Genomic DNA, 9853 nt, shown 5'->3' with positions numbered 1-9853 from the left:
GAAGATAGAAGCTTTCCTGTGACCCAGCTACATAGACAACTGTGACATGGCCATCCCAGTAAAACCTTTACATTAATTAAATGACTGAACATTTAAAGCCAACAAATGATATTGCAGGCAGAATAAATCAGTCTCGTAATAGGAGGGAGATGATATATAATTTGGATGAGACATTTTCACAGAGAAGCACGGCTGAGTTACTTATAGAATTATTTGACACAGAGCCCTGAAATAATCAGTGGTTTATTGAAATGCAGATGGACAGATTATATAATCCCAGTAATATACTGGAATGACAGACATCAGATGGATGTAACTTCTCAAATGTCAGATATGGCCTCTTTTAACATCCATATAAATAACATGGATGCCATTCCGGATTTAATAAACCAGGCAATTTTCTCAATGATGTCACTATAAACCGTAAAAAAGCATATAACTTTAACTACTTCCTGACCTCATTTTGATAACAGGATTAACCCAAAACTGATCAAAAAACAAATTCAGTGATAAAACATAACAACTGCTTGCAGTCTTACATAAGTAATATGCTTGACCACTACAACGTGAAAATGCTGTTTAATATCAAATAACTTTTGAAGGACTATTGTAATGAAAGTCAAATTAATGCGGCCAAATGAATAATTATTCAATTTCTTGTTAATCGAAGAGCGTCTGTAAATAATTGTGGGGCCTTGACCAGGCAGGAGAAAGAGTATCCATTATTTTCAAAACTCATATATTATCAATTGTTTATCTTTGTGAGAATCAGAACCAGAATTTTAAAAATAAATACATTACCAAATTTTTAAGATTTCCATCTTTTTACTGATCTTGATTTGCTTGCACGACGTAACTTCATGTCTCCAATGTCCAAATGCCTGACTTTTGCCATAATGTGAGTCAAATGTGAGTGAACCCAAACAATTTGTTAGAGATGAATCGTCTTGTCTTCAATCTATTATTATGGAACGCCTTGATCAACTGGATCCTGGTGATCCAGCTATTCAAGGCGTTCCAGGACAACCACTGACGCGCCTTCAAGTTATCATCCAAAAATAATCACGACCTCCTCACATGGGGAGGGGGGGGGGCTTCAAATATGACGCTTAATAACGCTTGATGTAACTTCAGTGGCCGTCAGTGAGCCTGCACCAAGCTGTCCTCCTGCCAGCAGGCTGCTGTGTCTCCTGAAAAGCTGAGGGAGTAGCTCAGGAAGGAGGAGGCTGGGGAGGACAAAAACAACCAAAAAAAAGGAAAAAAAAAAGGTTTCAGCACCGGAGCTGTCCGCGATCTTGGAGAAGTCTCTATTTCTCTCAAATGGAAAGCTGCTTCCGACTGTAAATTTTCTCAGTGGGACCGTAAAGGGGGAAGGATTAATAAACTGCCGTGCCATTTATCTCCCTGCGGGGCTGCCGACCTGCGCGTAAAGGAGCACTTACTTCATTCGAGCAAAGTCTTGCCATGCTGGACGGCCGGGCTTGAGACGCAAAAAAAAAGAGACTAAGTCAGATCGGATCCTTTCAGTCTTAACGGTGAGTCCTCTGGTAGCCTCTTGTTCTGCCTTTTGCGTTATATAACAAACTGTGCTGTGTGTGTGTGTTTTTTTGTTTTTTTTAATGTTGCAAATTATGATTGTGTTGGGAATCCTCATTACAGATGGCTTGTATGGGGATGCATATTCAGGTCATCATTCACATGGGTGTGGATGGTTGTTCTCAAACTACACGAGTCGCTAACCTGGATGGCTTTAGCTGCCTCCCTCATCTTTTAGTTGTTTTTTTTTTTTTTTTTTTTTTAAAGAGAACGCATTGGAACGATCTACGGAGGTGAACGGCGGATACACGTCATTCTAGAAAATATATTCAAGCTCCAGGCTTCTTCTACCACTTACACAGTAAGTTGTGCCAGTGAGAGCTCCTGCAACTAATGGCAGGGTTGGGTAATTGTGAACTGATGCTGCTCGCTGCATTGGACGCACTGTGTGGATCTCAATGTCCCCAGCTGCTCTGCACACTTCTTCCAGCGCTGTCCCACAAGGGGAGTGCTGCTATCCATTAAACCCCCCCCGCCAGCCTGTGCTTTCAATCCAGTTGTTGTTATACTCTTAACCCAAATACATCCACCAAACAAGCACATTTCTCCTTTTCCACGGAGCCGTGGCAGAATCCCTGCAGCCCGAGCTGCTTCACTGCCGCCTGCTCAGTGGTTCTTGTCAGATTCTCTCACAGTATTTGGGGGCTGGCACACTGCCTGGCAGCGCCTGGTGTCTCCAGACTAACGATGCATTGAGATTGAAATTCCTTCTCCATTTAGGCACTTTTTTTTTTTTTTTTTTTTTAAGGCTGAATTAGAATCACTCATATGTATTTGTTGCGCCATTGGTTTGGTGGAGAATGCGTTTGTGTTCAGGCGATAGAGGAGGCGATGAAACCACAAAAAAGAGAGATGGAGAGAAATAGAGACAGGGAGAGAGATTGGCAGAGAGAGGTTAGATGCATATAGCAGTATTTTTCTTTCACTTCTTTCATACTCATGCATTTATGTCTGTGTGTCCAACTGAATGTACACGCATGGTTTAAATGACTGTTAGTGATTCCACTCACTCACCACTGCGTGGATCAGGGAGAACTCGTTAGCGTAATTAGTTCTAGGTCTTTGCATCCCCGGTCCGTGGGTGAGATCTTGTGGCGGGAGGGAGGAGGGAGGGGGGGGTCGGTTCCCATGAAAAGGCATGCTTTGTGGAGCTCCCATTCAAAAAAAAAAAAAAAAAAAATCCGCCCCCTCCCCTCCTCTAGCTCCAAAACAACAACGACTGAAAAGCAAGAGCTGGTTGGGATTCTAATCAGCACACAAACAGTGACATCCAAAAAGGCTTTTGGGAAAGGAATTAGACACAACGCATGTGAGCAAATCCACATACAGATTTCCGTCCTTTTGAAAAAAATATAAATGACTGATTCCTCCCCTAACTTGATTATCCACAATCTAAGAGGTCCAGAACAAAGTTGGCATGATAAAAATGTGTTGAGAATTTGAGAACAATTTAAGTTTCAAGTTTATTTTTGAAAAAAGTTTTGAAATAGGCAATTCATTGAAGGTGTGCCTTATAGTGCGTACAATACTGTAATTGACAACCATGAAAATGCAACTCCTCCTGAAATACTTATTTTTTTTTATGTTGTCCCAAATAAATGATGGATGAAACAACAGCTGCCATTGAACTATATGCTTTTCTTTTTCCATTTTAATTTTGACATTCAGAATTAGTTTACTTTGGAGAACATGCAAACTCCACACAGAGCAGGACTCGAACCCAGAGCCTCCTTGCTGTGTGGCGACAGCGCTAACCACTGCGCCACCATGCTGCCCATAGGAAAAATGTGTCTCAGCAAAAGTATCGACTCCAGACTGTTTGAACGTCAATGCTAATATTTCTCAGCAGTGGGAGGTTTTTTGCCCCCCATAAAATGTGAAATGGCAGTTATATGATCTCCCATGGACCTTAATAACACCTCCATGTGGAACAAAGACTGAATAATAATTTTCACTGTTGGGTGTTCCTTTTCACATCTAATATACTCCTGTTCCCGTGAGTCAATGGATCCAATTCTAACTAAAGATCTATATCTTTAATTAGATATATATATATATATATATGTATGTATATATATATATGCATTTTTTGTATGTTTCATCATTGTACTCAGTGCCTGCTGCCAGTCTGTGTGAGAAAAATAGATCTAGAACCTCTTTTTTTTTTTCTCATTTGTCGGTGATGTGTAACATTTAGAAAATGACTTCAGGTGGAATTGATGCTTCATAAAAACAGTGCATATGGAGAGAAGGTTCATAGAAAACTCGTCTGCCATTGTCTGGTATTGTTGAATAAGTGAGTGGACTGTCAACTATCTTCAAAAGGATTACTTGGAGTGGCAGAAAAAAAAAATATCACAAGGGTTTTAAGAGCACTTTAGTGCCACCTGCATCACAAATTATCAATATTTAACTAAACCAAGATGCTCCTCAGAGCTTGATGAGAGCTCATCATCCTCTTGCTGACATGAAATATTATCCTGAATGCAGACTGAATAAGGGATACAAAAACATTTGGAAAATGTGAAAAATCAATGCTCGACTTCTTTGTATACTTCTATTTGAGATTTGCATGTGTATAGTAGTATTGTAGAGCTTGTAATGTAACCAAAATGTGGAAATGAGCAACTCACTGATCTGCGTTCCTATTTTAGAGAATAGTCTGTTGCAGCTTGACAGAATAACATTTTCTCAGCCACATATGGCAGGTTCTGCCCCAAGGAGTGGCCCTATTTTCCTTCTCTTGGTCCAGATCTTTTTTTATCCAGGGGCATTTAAATCATTCAGAGGGGTTCGGAAAAGAGAGCAGAGCTGGAGATGCAGCTGCTCGTGTTGAACGTCAAGCCTAAGGCGGTTCATCCGATCTTCGTCAAATTTTATTGCCTTTAAATGTAATGTGAAGGGTGAATGTGGACTCTTCTTGAGTCTCAGTGGGATCATTTTTTAAAAAAAAAATTTGGCAATTGAAGAAATGTGTTCCATTTTCCACAACATATGTCTGGTTTTGTTGTTTGTTGTATTACTACTTTGTGCTCAAGAAATTAATCATTACAATCTGGGAATCTTGGTAAAAGACTTGTTAAATCAAATAGGTTTTATGGATTTAAGCATACAAGTCACAAATTAAGGAACAATCATTCATTCATTCATCGTCCACCACTTGTTCCGCTTATGGCGGGTCACAGAGAAATAAGGAACTGTATATTAAATGTATAATTGTACAGTAAGTTTCTTACTTTTACAATAGAAGCAAGTGACATCCTTACAGGGATTGAAATGAAAGTTTTATTCGGCAATGCTCAGACAACTTTTAAATGCCAGTTACAAATTAATGGATTGATTTTTGTTATTTATAAAGTGCTCATTTATTCATAGATCTACCATAGACTCACTTAAATTTTGAGACATCTCTGTTGTAATATCTTTTCTCTGACAGTTCTTGTTCAGTTCTTCCTTGGATAGGACACCCTAATGGGATGCAAGGTTCACCTTGTGAGCCACCTGGGCACTTTGTTTGTTTCTTTTTTTTTTGCATTAATTGCAATAGCTGAAAGATGATAGTGGTCCGATGTATGTTCAACTTGTTTTTCAAGAATATAGACATCCAAGAAGGGTCCTAGCTAGTCCTCTAATGCTGAAAAAGTGCAGCAAATGGGTGGGACTGGACTAGATTACACCTACGTAATCAAAAAGTCTCATTTACATGGTGTGTAAAATTTCTATGTGCATGTCTTGTTTACACTTTCAACAAAACCAATTGATTACTATATTGATTTTATCACTTCTATCAGAGGATAGAATAGCTTTTCTCTCTTTTGTCCAGTCCTTGTTAAGCTAATGTGTATATCAGATCAGTCAGCCAAAACAACATCATCCCTCAAAGTCACAGAACAATATCAATAACAAGATCAGTAATGTACAATTTATTTACTCCACCAAAGAGACAATGTTTTTACAGGTGTGTCTGATTACAGACACACACACACACACACACACACACACACACACACACACACACACACACACACACACACACACACACACACACACACACACACACACACACACAGACACAAAATAAAACCTACTTGACTGACTACAGTGAAACTTGGAAAAGGTGAGCACGTGCCAGGAAAGAATCCAACACAGTTTGGAGCGGAGCTGGATGAAGCGGCAGATCCAAGACTTTCCTTCCATCTCGTGTCTCTGGCGTCTCATCTGGGGTGTACCCCATGTGTCTCTCACCCATAGCCAGTCGGGATAGGCTTCAGCAGACCCGTGACCCACATGGTGGCTAAGCCGCTGTAGACGGGACAATTGTAATCATTTCATCTACAAGGGAATAGATGGTTAAACTATTCATGGTCAAATCAAAGAGTCATTTTATGAAGATTGCACTAGTTTTGGATTGTTGAATTCTGGTGCAATAAAATTGAGGGGAAACTGAGCTGCCTTAGCAGAAGTTTGGACTCAGTATTTTGCAGTTTCATACTAAATTTTTTCATATTTATAATAATTCATAATTACGTCTTTTATAATTAGTAATGATAACCGAACTCATGAAACTAAGACTCAAGGTCTTCTGAGCTGTTACATCAACATGGATTCATGCAAAATGACACAACTTAGCTGAATATACTCACTAATGTGCATTTATGGATGAAAAACAAATACATCAGCAGTGTCTCACAAGAGCATGAAGTTCACGCTTTGGTTGAGCTGCACAAACATTGCTGTCAGTCAGGCAGAAAACAGGTTGAGCAATTTGACAGGCTTTCGGTCAAAAGCTGTTGGATCTCAGACTTGCAAAGGCACCCAAGTGGCATGTTACTTAATGCTATCTAATAAGCTGAAGTATCAAAGCCAAGGACTGACCCATTTGTGTCAGAATCAACTTGTGCAGAGAGAAAAAGAACACAACAGCCTTATTTAAAATTCTTAATTTAACCTGGAAGTGACAAGGTCGACTGTGAGCTCAGATATGTCCTCAGCAGCAGTGCCTTTACTTCCTGCTCTATTTGAAGAATGAAAACCATTGTTGTTTTTTTTGCTTTGTTGATCTATATTTAGCATTTTTTATGTTCTATATTTAAGAAATTAGATTTTATTTTCACATTTTGAGAAAAGTTTTTTTTTTTTTTAACATACTATTGAAATTTGTGTTGTTTGTTGCTGGCATTGATCTAATATACTGTAGACATTCAGGCTTGTAATAGCACTTAGTTTATTGTTATTGTTACTGATCCCCCACACTGCTGTTTCTGAAGCCTGTTCACTTTTCCGGCTATTAAAGCATAATTTGTTTATTGTTGATCATCTCATTTAAAATTGTATGGTCCATTATCTGCACTGCACAGTCTAGTATCCAACTGTGGCAACTATTAGTTTGAGTCTTTTCCTTTAGACATATCTGTGTGCCAGCACTCTACTGAGCCAGAATGGAAAGGCCAGCTATAAAGGCCATAATAATGATAATTGCAACCTGTATTGTGATGGCTACATAACCTGTGTTATTTTGCAGTGAAGATATTAAATGTATGAAACCTTCTGCTAAGAGATTTTTATTTATTTTTCATTTTTTTTACTTTTAATTTTATAAACTGATCTGATCCCGTACGGGAATTTACGAGCACACTCAACAGTAGTTAGTAAATACTTGAAAAACATGCATACGTGTTATTTTGTACAGGCCTTTATAGCGTACGCACACACACACACGCACGCACGCACACACACACACACACACACACACACAAGGGGGCTTGTAGGCATGCAGGGGGAGGTAGAGTGGTGGGCAGACCCTTCGTGGGGTACCCCAAATGAGCAACTTGTAAAGGGGGACGGAGCCTTGCTCAAAGGCTCCAGAGGTGAGCTTACACCTCCCACCGTCAGTTCACACGCCGGGTGTTTTTTCAGGCGGGAGCGGGAATCGAATTGCCGAGCTTATGAACAGTGGCTCTACCACTGAGCCACTGCCAGGTTAAAACAGCATTCAAGCTCATTCTTGCTTGTCATTTCACTCCATATCAGTCATTTCCACTGTACCACTTTGATCCAGACAGGTGGAGTACTTGATGGGTTATCAATAAATGTTTTATAGACATCAATATTTCCTTGAGGAACAATCTTGGAGATGCTCTGACATATGTTTGATTACTGGCATCTAATCGAAAAGAAATGAAAGGGAACAGCAACAAGCAAAATAAAATTTATAAATAAAACTAGATATTTAATAGATTTTCGTGTCATCACATTGCAGAATGTTTCACTAAACATTGAACGGTCAGTCTGCATTTCACTTTATTGTTAAGGTTCTTATTGTATTTAGAATTGCAATAAATTGAGAAAATATTGAATTGAACATTGGACACTGTCACACTAACACTTTGTGTTTTGTTTAACTCGGAGCCGCTTTCCCTATTCAGAGGCATTGTCAAAAAATACAGTCACCAAATCACTGGAACATTTTAACAAACCTGTTTGCTTTTTAGAGTGTAACTTGTATTGTAATTCATTCATTGTTTATTCATTGTGGTCACATGGTATACCCAAAATATAGAAATAGTTTTTATTATAAATAAATTTATGATGCAAGAATACTATGCTCTAACCAACATTATATTTTACCTTATTCTAAAGAGGCTCCAAATGGATGTTCACTGCAGAAAACAATCAAACAAAAAACTAAAACAATAAAATTAAGGAGCTTTGTAGTGTTATTTTGTTTTAACTTATGCCTTTTTTCATCTTTTTCGATCCTGTCCCAAGTCAGAGATTACGTGTACTGAAGTATGTGGGTTCCTGTTATATCTTCCATATATGAAGCATGAGTACATCAGCAACCTAACGTCATAAGGCTTGGTAGATTATTAGAGCTTGGGTGGAGGAGAGTGAGAATGAGCCACATTTTACTTCAGATAAATGGGATAGAATTTCACACAAGCACTTATGAGGGCCATGGATGGATGAGGTTGCATTTTAGAGTCAAGACATGTGTCCCATAAGTACCATGTAATCAACTTGAATCCATTATAGATGCCATTTTCTCAATAACAGCATTAATGGTTGTGTCTCACTTAAGTGCAAAATGAGAAGTAAGTCAATTTTTACATTTTTTTTTCAAAGCTCAATGTACAATGCACCATATTTAATGATATATGATCGCAAATAGCATGTTTTAGTGGGGAGTTGCTCATAGATTTAACATATCTCATAAAAAAACACATAATAAAAAAACTGACCAATCAAGACTTTAAAGGCTATAAAATAACAACAACAAAAAACCCTGAAAATATGAAGCACGAGTGAAGTTATTTTTATCCAATGAGATCAATATAACCCATCTTACCTTGAGTCATTTCATTTGCTTAACAGCCAGAATAGAGGAGAGATGTTATCAGATATCCACAGCAGCTGAGCTCAGCAAGTTGTAGTGATTGATGCTGCGTATGAGTACTCTACTGTGGAATTAAAATGAGGCATACATTTTATATGCACACGCAGCAAATGCTTACTCTTGAGGGATTCTCCAGTATCTGAGCAAAATCTGGCCTCTTGACATAATCATTGATGGTAATTTGCGTGGTAGGAAGCAGGTGATGCTTTCTGCTGTAATGCAGGTCAACAAAGTTGACCTTTGGAAACAAGGTCATGCCAGAAGAAATCTATGGCCATTTTATAAAATTTAGTTGGGGAAATCCAAATAACTTTTTCAGCATGAAAAAACAGTTTATTAGATTTTCTGAATCTGGACTAGACTAGTCAGATATGTCTATACATGAGGAAACATGGGTTCCTTGAAATGCTGGCAGTACCACATATAACGTAAGTGAATGATGTATTGTCTCTGCTCTCCAAAGTACTGATGATTTAATGATATGCAATGGATGTGTCACTATTCCCATGACGAAAAATTAGTTGCAAATAAAACTCATCAGAGTGTAGCCTTCCAAAAGTAACTGGGGCATTGTTCCTCTGAAGACACTCTGCTGGTCTTTTGTGAGCACTGTTAAGTAACACAAATCAAAATTCCATTCAGCTACCTTGGATGAGAATGAAGGCTGGAACTAAACCTTATTTTTGAATTACTAATGACTGGGGACATACAGCTATGATTCCATGTGTCTGGGGCCTCTTGCATTAAGTAACTTTGGAGTTTACCAATATTTAGCAGTGCTGTCCTTAATAAAAACCTTGCTTCATAGATAATCATCATAAAACATAGGAATTAAATATTCATATTCCCGCTGAGGGCATG

At 38.5% G+C, this 9853-nt stretch overlaps 1 protein-coding gene across 2 annotated transcripts in view; it reads left to right on the top strand.

The window, feature by feature from the left end:
• The first annotated feature begins 1169 nt into the window (after window positions 1–1169).
• The window catches only part of phf24 (PHD finger protein 24), a 30137-nt gene continuing 21453 nt past the window's right edge, over window positions 1170–9853 (top strand). For both annotated transcript variants that reach the window (XM_068335053.1, XM_068335052.1), the window contains exon 1: window positions 1170–1535. The gene's annotated coding sequence lies outside the window, so the exon portion shown is untranslated. The remainder of the gene's footprint in view (window positions 1536–9853) is intronic.

The sequence above is a fragment of the Antennarius striatus genome, chromosome 15 (genome assembly GCF_040054535.1).
Source record: "Antennarius striatus isolate MH-2024 chromosome 15, ASM4005453v1, whole genome shotgun sequence".
NCBI classification, from domain to species: domain Eukaryota; kingdom Metazoa; phylum Chordata; class Actinopteri; order Lophiiformes; family Antennariidae; genus Antennarius; species Antennarius striatus.
The sequence above is the reverse complement of the archived record's forward strand: the minus strand, read 5'-3'. Positions and strand labels throughout refer to the sequence as shown.